Source organism: Anarrhichthys ocellatus, unplaced genomic scaffold (genome assembly GCF_004355925.1).
Source record: "Anarrhichthys ocellatus isolate YVR2014 unplaced genomic scaffold, GSC_Weel_1.0 scaffold3, whole genome shotgun sequence".
Taxonomy (NCBI): domain Eukaryota; kingdom Metazoa; phylum Chordata; class Actinopteri; order Perciformes; family Anarhichadidae; genus Anarrhichthys; species Anarrhichthys ocellatus.
In genome coordinates this window covers 15020944-15035211 of record NW_022280033.1, presented here as the reverse complement: position 1 = coordinate 15035211, position 14268 = coordinate 15020944, and positions in this window count along the sequence as shown.

Sequence of the window (14268 nt, the reverse complement as noted above, 5' to 3'; positions counted from 1 at the left end):
ATTTAATGCAAAAAAAATTTAAGTATCAAACACGCATTACTACTTTGCAGTTAAATATTTCACATTTATTCCAACACAAAAAAAAGCAGTAAATAACACTCATATAATATAACATGTGTATTTATTGAGATGCCCCTATGGACCTTGTTATAGGAGGTAAAGATCAGGAGAAGTAAACATGAAGTGTAATTATGAATACTGTTGTTAAATTAAGCTATGATGAGTTTTCACTGTTAATTTACCATCTCAATTAACCATGACCAAGTTAAGCAGATGAGACTGAGGACAACTATGGAGAAGACAAGATGTTCACTTTGCCTAATATGTAGCTTGACAGAGTTCTCCATGTGTGTCCTGGTGTTCTCATGTTTCTTTACCTCCTCATCCCTCACTCCCTAACTGTCCGTGCTGGATCTGTCCCTGTTGTTTTAAAAAGCTAAATAAGTTATTAGCATGACGTCATCCAGCTAGCCAAACCTGTCTGGTGTACAGCTAGTACAGAAGCTTCGCATGTACTGCTTCCCTTTCCCGCTAGTCTGCTGTCTGATTGTGAGGTCAGGCTGATCTGATATCAGCTCTTTGGCCTGCAGGATCTCCGCCAAAGTTCTCCTCTCAAACGAGACTTGGAGGTGTAGTGCTCGCGCTGGCCTGTAGAGACTTCTCCTGACGAGAACGCCCAGCATCAGCGTCAGCGTCCTGTCAACACCTGCACTCCTCAAATGGTGCTGCGAATAATTGACTCATGTTGTCATACACCAGAGAGTTTAAGTGCCACTGTGACCTAAGCATCACTCAGCCGCCCACACGCGCATTACGAACACCTGAAGATCCTGCAGTGAAAAAATATAACAAGACCACTCTGATGAACTACGTGTTCTTGAGAATGGTTGAATTACTGGGTGGTTCACTGCATGTACTGTAGCTCGTGTATGTGAGCTGCATCCCGATGTTTTTAATGCTTGAAAACACTAAACGCACTATAATAATGATCGCAGTAATGTTGCATTTAGATTAACAAAATTTAGTTCCAGTAATAAGTTCGGCCTTAGAAGCTACTTTCTTGCAGGATGTTTACTTTTCTTACATAACTGTTCTGCAGTCTGCACTTTAAACTGAGTGCTCATGGGTTATGTTTGCTTTGTTGTATTGCTCGACTCATAAATGCATAAGTGGAGCAGAAAGTGCTGTTTACAGTAAACTTGCTCACCGGCCATTTAGCCACATAATGCGGCTCATTTCAAATCAATCTATTATTTATGATCGGACAAAATAGACAGACCTTGCAAGCTCAGCAAGGTCTTGCTTGCAAATGTGGAAGTTTTGCGGAAGGTGAGATTAGAGTCTCGTATGTACGGTAATCCACCAGGCCAGCAGTCCTCCTCAGTCTGTGAATCATGGATAACATGCGTGCAGAGGTCACATCACACGAAAGCATGGAGGAGGAAAAAAATGATTGAAAGGTTGACAACGTTTCATCAGAGGGCCATATTTTATATGGCTTGTGACCTGATATTTCACAAAGCCTGTCAACATTTCCTGGGAGAGCTTCAAAGCCAGAGTAAGCCTTGCTTACCTTTGGAGTTATTGGTGAAGAGCAACTTTCTAGGGATGGATTATCATAAATAAAATGAAACTGTCGGCACCCCACATGACCCTGACGTGCACCGCGCTAAATGGTTATTTCTCAATTGCAACGTTGGGTCGGTAAATGTCAGAGCCAAGATGATCTAATGAAATGCATCTATTTCTTATCAGTGCCAGATTAAATCCACAGACAGTTCCTCCGCCATGACTGGACCGGTTTTCTAAAGGGTGGAAGAGAGAGACGCTTCTTCTGTGTGAAGTCCAACTTGATGCCTGCTGCATTTTATTGATATCTTCACTTCACAGAGTTTGGTGCTGCGGGATACGTACTGTATAATCCCCCAACAAAGTCAAATCATCTGCTTCATAATGGAGCTGCCAGAACATGTCAACAGACAGTGGCCCAATTTTTTATCTCAGCATTGCCAGTGGATCATTAGCTTCTATCACTTTGCAAAAAAAAACAAAAAACTCTGCAGAAGTTGGGAGTGCGGTTTTAAATGGCTGAAGGAAGACCGAGGGAATTTCGACTTTAACTGGCACTCCTCTCACTCGCGAGGATCTTGTTTGTCAGACCGAGGGAAAGTATTCAAATGTTGTGTGTCACATGGCATTTCTCATTGAAACCAGGGGCACAGTGAGGTGCGAACTCTACTCTGTATTTCTAAGAAATATGTCAACTGGCTGGTGAAGAAAATCATATGCTGCTGCATAAGTGCTGGGTTGTTCTCAGGGTACAGCCAGGTACTGCAAGGCATTGGCAGAATTAGCAACAGCATGGGAGAATTAACTTAAAGCTGCTGTAATTTATATTTTTATATCAACAGTGGGTCGCTGGTACTCTGCAGACCCGACTCTGCGGTTGCCCTTAGCTACGGGTTGTCTCGGCATCGTTTTACTCTTTGTTTTGCTTTTACAGCCTGAAACTTTAATGCTGTGGTTCACTCTCTCATTGACAGTAAGAATCTCTGATAACCTCACTGCACAGCACCAGACAACACAAAGTTATCAGCAAGCTAGTGAACCCAGTGGTGCATTCAGCAGCTACATAGACTGGTATTTCCAAGAAGAGATTCCAAAGAGAGCTAAAGAGAGAGTGAATGTTGGACTGGTGTTGTTCTGCAATACATTTTGTGTTAATGTTTTGCACAGCTCCTAAGTAGCCAAAAAAAGCAACTAATGCAGGTTTAACATTCAACTGATGTAGCATCATCCGTTGGCATTTGGGAGTGCCACGGAAAAGGTGGTTATCTAAAGACATTCAGGAGACAGTGTTCCTTAGCTAATTAGCTTCACCGCTGACATTTGCAGCCACGGTTATTTTTGTACATGCGTGTGCGTGTTTTTTTTTTTCTTCATAAGGGCACCTTCAGGTTGTTAGGAAATAGCCTACAGATACAAACTAGTGCAAGATGCAGATGTAGCAGAGCTGTTGGGGTTAGCATTGACTGTCATCATGATGAATGTGTGACGTTACGAGACAAAAAATAAATAAATAAAATCACAGACAGACAATAGTCCTCCCGTAATGATTCAACAGTGGCTGGGGACTTTGGCAATATTTGCCGAATTGAAACTCGCATGCATTCATCTCATTAAAATGATGAAAGCAAATATGAGTACGCCTGAACGAGTGCAGCTTCACCGACTGAGGTTTATCGTTCTAGGTGAGATTGACGTTTCTGTACCCAGAACAAGAGGCCATTATGTTTGTTTGTATTTCCTTCAAAAGCAAAATAATATGTCACTTAGCGAGGAGCGATTGCAGTAACAAAACGGTGCATTCTTCATGACGGGCATATTTTTACAAACCCCCCCCCCCAAAAATAAACAAGCCATTTCCTCACTGAAATTCATCATTGCTTGCCTGCAGTGCCAAAACAGTCATCTAACACCATTACACACAAACCTAATGCAGCCATTATCGCCGCCGTTTCAGTTTCAGTGCACCATTCAGTGGGGCCAAATGCCTCCGTCATGTGTGGCGGAGTTTTCTGTGAGGCAGTCTGAGGGAAGAGAAAAAGCCGCGGTGCCTAATAGGGGAGCTTCGGCAGCTCAAAAGCACCGAGCTTACAGTATGTGACAGCCAGAGTTTCTATGGCATAGAGCCACACATATAAAGTGATACTTTAGGTCTTTTATTAAAGTGTATTCATAACCCCCAGAAGCCTTGTGTTGTTCAGTTATTACAATATGTGCACGTGCTAAAACATATTCATCATATTTATCGCTGTTCCATTCTTGTTTTTCACTCTATGTATAAAGATGTTAATCAAGATGTGAGCAGGCCGGCTCACCAGAAGCAGAAACACACAACAGTATATGAAAGGTATGCGAATATCCTCAGGATATGATGTGATCAATCTTCATTTCATTCATACGTAATGCCGAGGAAAGTTAATAATGAAATAGGTGTGTTTCATACCGATACAATCTTTGGATGAGCTAGTTTAGCGATTGCCAATTAGCTGCACATATTTTGGCACGTACTTTAGGGTTGCTTTATTTATTGGCCTCCTCATTGTCATTCACTCATCATTCATATTCAGAACTTAAATTCTGCATACTCCGTGTACGTTTTCTTGCGGTTCATTTATGAGCCATATTTTCATTTATTCATTCATTTGGAGAACTGGGATTGTATTCAGCACTTTTCTCTGCACTTACGGCACCTGTTTTTTTTGTCAGATTGAATATAACAAACCATAATGTGGCTGCTTATCTTGCCGGGCTTATTTCAGTCCACCCAAAAATGCCAGAGGGGTTCCAATTTGGGATGGCTGGAGCTTCAAAATCCATGTTCTGCCTGACCTCAAAAGTCCCACTTTTGTTTTCTTTCCAACCATTTTGGTTTAGAGGGGACTCAAACGCGGTTTGTATTTTAGTGATATTTAATGCAACAGACAGGTTTTTGTCCAGAGGGGATATTCAAACAATGCAGACAGAAAAGCTTTACAGCTGTTCAGTAGATCCAGAATACATGATTAGCTGTCATGTAGTCGTTAAATTAAAAAGGTCCGTCATTCAATTTGACATTGATAAATGCCTTTGCTCCATAATTTGTGTGGCTGTTTGTCAGGATGTTATGATTACATGGAAGATTAAAATATCTCCCTTTAGGAATTTATTCAGGGAGGCAAGAAAACAGACAAAGGCCTTGTGCGAATACCATCTTGTACCTCATTAGATGCAAACATATGGGCCTTTAACTGTAAATGTACAGTATATCACCGGCAAGAAAGTGTCACGACATCAACAAAGTCAGTCTGAGATTTACCGATTAGAAACTTGGCTCCTGTGTTTCCCTTCCTTCTGACCTGGCCAAGTTTCATCTCCAGCAAACTCATTATGATCTTGAACTCAACCAACAATCCATCTTTCTTGTCAAAAACAAAGTTTTCCCACACAGCGTTTCGGAGCATTTTGTCCCAGGGATGCGTGCCCCTGAAGCCCTGCAGCATTTAGGGTGAAGCGTCATTCAAATTTGTATCCCTGCCCTTGAGATGCATGCATATCACCGGCAGTGGCGCTTTATATGTGGCAAGGCTGACAGCACCCGGGGGGGGGGGTCTGTTTTGAGAATTGCACGGCAACATTTGTTTGTAGACGGGATGATTGGATATGGCAGAGAATCCTCGACTGGTTTAAATGTCAACTGGTCAATAAAAAGCCTGCATTCCTGTCACTTCTCATTTGTACTGAGACAGAGGATGCTATTAAAAAATGAAACTAAAATTACCAACCTGACATTTTCCCATTTACTCACTGTTGTTAACTCTGTCCTCGAGGAACTGTAAATCAGCTCCCTTCAGATTCCTCCAAACTGTTTGCCTATAAATTCTGACCTCGACAATTGCATAAAATCATTTCCACCAGGATGGTATTCATACTACATGCCAGACTGCACACGTCTTGTTGATCATGTATGTGCACAGAAAGTAAACAACAACATCATTTGGATCAATCCTTGATTTCCACTGATGACACGGCTCACAAAAAATAAAGATTTTCAGAACATAACGGCTTTAATCTTTATCATTTGCAAGTCAGGACAAAGTGGTGTTAGAAATATTCAATATCCTTCGTACATTATTATTTTCTGGTGGACATAAATCGCCTGCTAATTTGCAGGATGAAGAAACTACTGTATAAATGAGACATGACAGTTCAGCATCAGGCCCTTCTCTGCACCAAAGAAAGCATGTATGCAGCATTCATACAAATCTTATGGGATTCCTTAAAAGACGCTGCCACACATAGAAGATTAAAAGTGCCATTCATCTGACAATAAGAGCGAAGAGTCTTTCATTCCCAGTCTTTCCTCTGAGGAGTTTGGTTTTTCTGTGCAGCGCTCAAAATGGCAACAATGAATATGTTAGATAGTTCAAATCAGGAAAATAATCCAGGCCACGAACATTCGCGCCGGCTCCCCGCTATCTTGTCTCAGGATTAAATCAATGAATACAAGTAAACAAACAAACAAACAAACAAACCACAGAGCCAAGATAAAGATTTCTGCTCAGGCAAGCTTGTGTCTTCTGTTAATGAGCCGAAGGGCTGCAGATAAAACTGCTCTGCTGTCTGGTTACAGTCAACAGACCCAATTTCATCCATGAATCTTTAGAGACAATGGCTTTTTGTTCACAGAGAGACTGAAATACAGAGTCTTCTACTAAAATCCACCAACCTCACCAAGAATTGAACAGTCCCACCTACTCCTACGCAAACCGCTTTGTTGTTTGGCCCACTTTAACTTTATCTAATGGTGCTCATAATGACTGCAACTATTATTATTTTCTCTCTTTGTTTGTATCCCTCCGGCAACCGCTGTACCCGGAGGCATTATGCTTTCTGGTCGTCCGTCCGTCAAGGCCACTGTGATCTCAGGTCCGTCCCATTAATGTGAACATGGTATCTCAGGAACGCCCTGAGGGAATTTCTTCACACTTGGCACAAACGTCTACCTGGACTCAAGGATGAACCGATTAGATTTTGGTGGTTAAAGGTCACTGTGACCTCACAAAACATATTTTTGACCATAACTTTAAGAATTCACATGATCATTTTGACAATTTCACGTAAATATCTAACTGGATAAAAGGAGGAAGTGATGACATGTTGGACAGTCAACCTCTAGGCGGTAATTATAGTTTTCTATCTGCAGCACAGTGATTACCTCAACTGAAAATGTGCTGAAAATTTGCCCAGCAAAAAGATACAGCTACGCCCTAAGCTCAGTCCTGCTCTTTTAAAAAATGACTTTATATCCGTTTCTTCACTTTACAAGTTAAAGAAGGATTGGAATAATAATTAAGTGGCAGAGGGCACTGATGATACTAATTGATCCTCTTCTCCTGTGAATTAATTACATTGATCCATTAGTACGTCTAAGTGACCTGTTGCCAATTTTCTCATCTGTTCAGACTAATCTGAGTTGATGTCCCCCCCGAGTACTGATTACACATCTGCTCCTCAAGCTCACTAAACAGAGAAGTATCCTAAGGTGCATTTCTGCCTGGGAAATGCTGCTGTTTTTAGTTGGAACTGCGATAGTATGAATGTTTTTCAGAGCATGCGAGCACAGCTGTACAGAAACCTGGCAGCAGAAAAGCAAGGCACAGCTCATTGCGACTGTCATATTCATTGATTCGGATAATGTGTCTCATCTTGCAGTCCTTGCATATTTTTCTCAGCTTGGAGTTACACTGAATCTATTCTGAAATGAAGCACCTGTGCTGAAAACAGAGCATGTTTGCACAAATCAATTTCTCATTTCTGTGTTTCTAACAGGAATAGTCATGGTAACTACACAGCTAAAACCCTTAACCCTCCCTTTCTAACCATACAAACATTCCCCATTAGCTGCTGTACTGTACAGCAACAATTTGCCTGGGTGATGGGATGCAGGATTTGCATGTTTTGCCATGTGTGACTGCCATACATGTTGGGCCTTAAACCACTACATTGCACTGGTTAATGTTTTCAAGTCCGTCTCCTGTGAAAGATGCTTCCTTACCCTCTGAGAAGACATTAATATGTCTTCATGCATATAATAACAATACATTTTATTTATATAGCGCTTTTCAAAATTCTCAATGACACTTTACAAGCATTAGAATCACAGATGTGTAGCTGAGTTTGAAGCGTAAAGAGCACCATGGTGCCATGTTTTCTCCTCCTGTTGTAATTCACTTTATGTCTCGTATTGTAGGACAGTATAAGTAGTGAGATAATTTGATCATAGTGGAAGTCAGCTAGGCAATGTCTTACTTTGAATTATCCCCTTAGCGGTTTGTGAGTTCATGTACTTGTCTGCACTGGTTTTGTCATCACTTTATCACACATGTAAAAAGAAGTCCACTAACACTGATCTGATTTTGTATGATTTAATCGCCAGATCTCATGTGCTCATTAGTGTCTTGAAATAGGTTCTTCAGCATGAAAAAAAGCATAAAGAATGACTAAAAGACTAAAGAGAGCTTCGTCAACTAAGACCAAAATGACTAATGGACTAAGAGGGGGCTCCCTTAATTCTGTTTTCTGGTCGTTAATTAGTTAGCCCAGTAAATCATGATGTACAGCTGCTTCTTAGTATGTACTGTATATGAGCCAATTACAGTACACACACACATATATAGTAATAATAGTCGTATCAGTTGTACAGGAAGTCTTATCAACAAAACAGAGGTAGTCTAAAGAAAAACTGTCTGAATTTTTCATTTAAATGAATTGCTTTTGTATCTGATCCTAGTCTGTCCTGCTCACAGCTTTTTCCGTAACAGAAGAAGATGATCTTGAAATCATCTCCAAGTTCATTTTTTATCAAAGATGAATGAAAGCAAAGGTACAACAATAACGTTGTTTTTTCCCTACTTTAAAATATGCATGTCCTTTGATTCTTGAACCCAGAAGCAGAGAGTGACAGCTCGCAGAATCCCATTTTACAATAAATGGCCTGTCATATCAAGCAAACACACGCATCTAATGTTAAAAAATGAGATGACTTTACAGATGGTTTCTTCTCTCCCGCCTTTATCATCAGCGCTGGAACTGGGAGAAATGTAAAATGACAGCAAAAATTGCTGGCAATAATTCAATTGAGATGCAATCTCACCGTTGACTGCATTGGCTTGATATGCCAGAGCAGTCATTGTTTACTATTAAAATCCACGAAGCTGTCACTTCCAGCTCAGTAAAAGACTTTTTAATCAGAGAAAACGAGTGCAGCTAAATTCACAGGCCTCTCCTTCTGAGGACCTTGACCTAAAGTCATGGCAAACTGAATGGATTCAAATCATTTGCTAATCAACGTTAATCAACAGAGAACCAGTAATGGAAGGCGTTCAACTTAAAAGCTTAAAGAGAAAAAAACGTCCTCGCCTTTTTGCTGAATGCTTGTAAATTACATGTAAAGAGCCCCACTGCTCTCTACAAGACAAACTCATTGTTTCTGACCCCAGGAGGTCAAATGGTAGGAGAGATATTTCCTTGTCAAGTGCACTTTAAAACCACTTAAGTCTCAGTAAAAAACAAGAAAATGTGAAAAAAATTAGATTCACATCAGAGGGAAATAACAAATCAAAGCTTTGTGAGTTAAATTTTTAATGGACGCTTTTCTTTGTTGCAGCCGCTGTTGAGCACATCCTCTTTGTGAGCCTCCATTCAAAAACAAAGGCGCAGCACTTTGCTAATAGGCAGCAAAAGACTGAGCATCTTTCTGGGTTACACTGTGCCCTCTGTGTTTTCTGCAAACTGAAACAGAGACTTCTGAACCTTTGCATTGCGCTTTATTAACCGGAACGTCCTGCATTATGCCGTTTCATTAAAAGTGTTAGGATTGAGCTGGGGACCGAGAGAAAAGGTAAGATTCAGAAAAGGGAAAGCGCATTTGTTATTGCAACAAAACATTGCCGGAGAAGTTACCAATGAGTAAGTAAAGTTAAGATCAAATGTATACATTTTAATTAGAAAGAAAATGAGTGGCTACACAGTCAACATCTACATGCACGCAACACTATGAGCTAAATGTCTTCGTATAGTAACTGCAGGGATGTTCCACAACCCTCTCGAGTGTAATCCACGATTTCACGAGTACCACAATGACTCACACAGGCCAATTCAAAGCAGATCGGCGTGCTTCATGGCACGGCGCATGTCAGGGGATTAGTATACCTGCACTTTGTATTAGGGAGCTCATGGAGCAGCCCTTTTGTATCAATTCGGCAGGTTCCATATTAATCCCTTCACACCGGGCGGCACACAAACTGTCTTCAGAAAAAAGGAGCGCGGACGACATGAGAGGTATCATGACCGTAGAGGGTTCGAGAACATTCAGCGGCGACAGATCCATTTTCACACGAGTCCCGCTCCATTTCCTCAAGTGACTGTGCCGCATTTTGTGGCTTCATGTGCTGTGAAGTTGGGTTTTCGGGAAGCAACTCAGACGCGCTTTCCGCTGACTAGATGGAAAGAGAGGTGCCCGCCTCAGGCGGATTCACTGCAATGCTGCTGAAATTAGCGCCGCTGTTAATTAATTTATGCGACCAAAGAAACCTAATATACAGCCTGAAGAATAACCTCCCCGGGCACTAGAAAAAGGTGGTATATGCTTCTATATTTTTGAAAAGACCCTCATGAATAAAATACAATTTTCTGGGGAGAAAAAATAGAGGTTAAATCAAAGTTCAGTGAGTTCATTTTGTACAAGAGTTTGGATCTTAGTCCGAGAGTAATGCACAGAGGGTGAGAATTTTCACTTAAATATTTCTCACAAAAGTGGAGGTAGAACTGCAATTGTGTAAGAAATAGTATTCTCCTCTGAGAGTAAAAATGTGTGCTGTAATGGTTCTATTCCTCCCCCGAAACCGCTTTTGAAAGCTGCATATTTATCTAAGCGCTGTTCTCAAACAGCAAAGGGACATTACAGAGGGTGTTATACACGGAATATTGAAAGAGGGAACATTTGTATGAAACATGGCCCGTCTATGTTGAACACTGCGCGCAACGTAATAGGATGGATGAGCATGTCACGCTGACATTCAGGTAGCGCATGTCACCTGGTGTAACACCGTTCAGCTAAAAGCCCCGGTTCGCTCCTTCTGGCTGGAGCTTCCCAGACGCTCTCCTGTGGTCAATTAGGAAAGCTTTTCAAGATTTGTCTTCATCTCAGGTCGACTCAAAGGTTCCTCTTACCTTGCAAATCCCGGGATAGGAATTGTATCATGTGGCTTTTCTGCATATGTATAGAGCTTCTCAAATACAGGCAACATGAAATTAATAGAGAGCGCGGGGCTGGAAATATGCTGTCTGCTGCAAAGGTGATGACTAGGACACCTCTCTCCCTCTCTTTCATCATCTAACCCGCCCCCCCCCCCTGCTCTCCCAGTCTCAGCCACCTTTATTAAACACCTTCACACACAAGCTGAGGCTACTCTCTCTCTCGCAACAGAGAATGGAATCTGCATAGATGCAGGCCACATGGCTCCAGAGACTCGCTCTGCCTCTAAACAGCCCAAAATCTGATCCTGCAACAGCTCCGATTCTGTTGGCAGCACTCCAGCAGAGGAAGGGAACTTCACACGGGATAATGATACAGCGCTGTGTTTGAGGGCTGATCATAGAGAGTCGGTCTTAACAGCCAGGCTGACCCTCTTTCCCAATTAAAATAAAGGCCCGAAAGAGCGGGCCTTGTTAAATTTGATTTAGACTTCGTCTCCCAGGGAAAGAAAGGAAACAGTCCCTTGGAGATTTTCTGTGTGGAACAAAAAGATGTTTTACGGTGCATTAAACCGGCAGCAAATCTTTCAGTGAGATCACAATAAATCAGCCTCAAGAAAAGCCTTTCAAACCAGTCACAGTATTTGTCATTACAGCACGTTTAACACTCAAATAAAATCAATTCTGTGCTTTGTCACTATCCTGCTTCTGTCTACTCGTGGCTTCAACGTGGATGACATGAATTTAAAATGATCATCCGTCTGAGAAACAAATTGCCTGCAAGTAGCAACCATCACACTGACAACCAGCTGCATGTTCTTTTAAATCAGCATCGGTTGCTCGCTGAAGAGTTCACCGGATGAAGATATATAATATCCATAATTGGTTTTGTTTCAGGCCCCGACCTTCCTCTGAGGGAGGGAGCTGAGCTTTAGAAGTGTACTGTGGCTGACCCCAATGACAGCGTGGATGATTTTCCAGGCTACTGGTATCTTATCTTCCACATTCTGTAGATTTATCTCTCTGTGTAACTGTTCATTGACTGGATCATATTGTGGCATATTGTCTGGATCCTAATGTGTTATTTTTCTTTGGCACTGGGCAGTTTAACACTGCAGCTACACTATAATGATAGTTTTGATTGCCATAAATCTTTTTTTTTTTAGCAATGTTGGTCTGTTGGTCCACCGCTGTGGTCCAGGCTGAAACATCTCGACACCTACTGGGTTTGAGATGGAACTTGGTACACACATCCATGTCTCCCTCAGGATGACACGTTATGACTTTGGTATAAATATTACAAGCATTAAATGACAACACATGCATTTGTGGAACAACATCACACCACAGAGGCGTATGCTTAAACCAACAATGATCTCCTTTCTATAGGTGGCACTACAGCCCGTTTATACAACCGATTTACAATATAAATACATGTACAACCACCTCTCTGTATGGCCCAAGAATGAACGAGAAAAGAGGACACACAATTCAGACAATGAAACAACAATGACCCCACCACACATAAAAAGAGCTATGACCCCCTTTGCCGGGTGCAACAGGCATTACTAAGAAATGAAAACAGCTCACACGTCTTATAGAATGAACCAGCAGAGTGAAACAACACAAAATCAGATAACACAGAGATGTATATAAGAAAATGTTTCGTTACACACCGGTTGTTTACGTTAAAGAGATCGTTCAATGGGTGCGTTATTGTACTCGCCTGTCTGAACGTCCTATACCTGCTCCTGGTTCATCTTCTGTGATACGTCCAGTCCACTGAGGATCTCTGTCCCTCTGTAACATTTCTGCTCAATGTTGTTTAACTCTAAAAAACTGTCTGAGGCTCTAAAGTCACGTCAGGGATCATTGCAGAGACAGTATATAAGTATTGTCACCACAGAAGAAAGGCCTCACACGCACCTCACCGAGGAGAAATGTTCCTCCGTGATACGAGCGTTAGCTACACCCGGCATGCACCTGTTCACGTAACATCGTAGTTGATTTGAGTCACTTAGCGTGCTCGCCGTGGGTGGCTGGGTGGCTGATTACCACGCGTGATTCATTAAGGCAGCTGAAAACGTTTTCATGACTATACCGAGGTGCAAGAACACAATGGCATCATCCTGAATTTGAATGGAATTGTTCGACAGACCACTATTGCGCACACCTCGTATACCCGGCTGGTGAACGTAACATACACGTTTTCTACACGTATCATTTCCTTCGCCTCTCTGGTGCTCTGTCCTCCTGCATCAGCTGCTGATTCATCTCCCTTCTTCTGTCATTCTCAGTCAATCGTGACTTTTTCATGCGACTTTAGTTTTAACTCAATGGATGACTTGAATGTAGGTAAGGCCTTCAATAGTTGTGATAACAGATAGCCTGCTTAAAGGTTCTGTGTAACTTTCTTTTATATATTTGTTTTATACATCCAATCATTTTTTATGGGCGAACCTAAAAAATGAGACCTGACCTGACTTTCTCAGTTGCTTATATCAGCTTGTGGACTGACTACAATGTTAATCCAATCCAAAGGATCTGACGTCAGCGCAAGACCCAGAACCTGGGGTCTGATCCCAGACCGCCCCGGCTCCCCATAGGATCAGCAAACTTTATTTTGCTGCTGTAACAGAGGTGAGACCGAGGTGAAGCTGGGCTCCAAGCGCCCAGGAAGAGCACCGGTTTTGAAGCAAATACAACATAATGGCAAAATGGTGAAATTAAGACTTCACGTCCATCACGTGATGCCATTGGCCCCAAAAATACTTTTTCCTATGGACTTACATTGAGAAAGAGATGTGTGTAACTCAACAGATACTTATTCTTGAGGTAAATCAGCTTCCAAGTATGTACACTTGAAAAGCCCTTATTTAAATCATGAGGACCTAAGTCGTAAAATGCACCATTTGTTGAATCCGGAGTTATTTTCCTGAACTGCTGTTCACTTAACGGCCGCCCGAGTCATTAATAACAAGGATCTTCTGAAAGTTAGACATAGAATCTTTGTAAAATTTGTCCCAAAAACAATGAAAAAGTTTTAAAACCACTCAGAAAAGGTACAAGCAGCTACACCTCACTTCCACCTCTAAGCACAGCTCGGCAAATAGAGTCATTAGGCCACCAAACGATCTTTGCATCAGCTGCTTCAGTGATTCCTGTGATTTTGCAGCTGAAATCACACACTCTTGTGAGGGTCTAACATTTTTGTCGCCATCGAGTGCACCACTCTGAACAACGAGTATCATCAGGAACGACTCTTTTGACTGGGCAGCCGAGTCATATACAGCCGCTCTTAAGGTATGCCAGAAGGTGACCATGTCGGGCACTGTTGATGTAGGCAATAATAAGGCCGCCGGACACATACGGTGACCGTATTTATGTCACCAGTTTCCAATTGTTGTATTTATCTGTAATAGCCACTGAAAGATAATGAAACAATCACGCATCTTGGCGCGTCAAAGC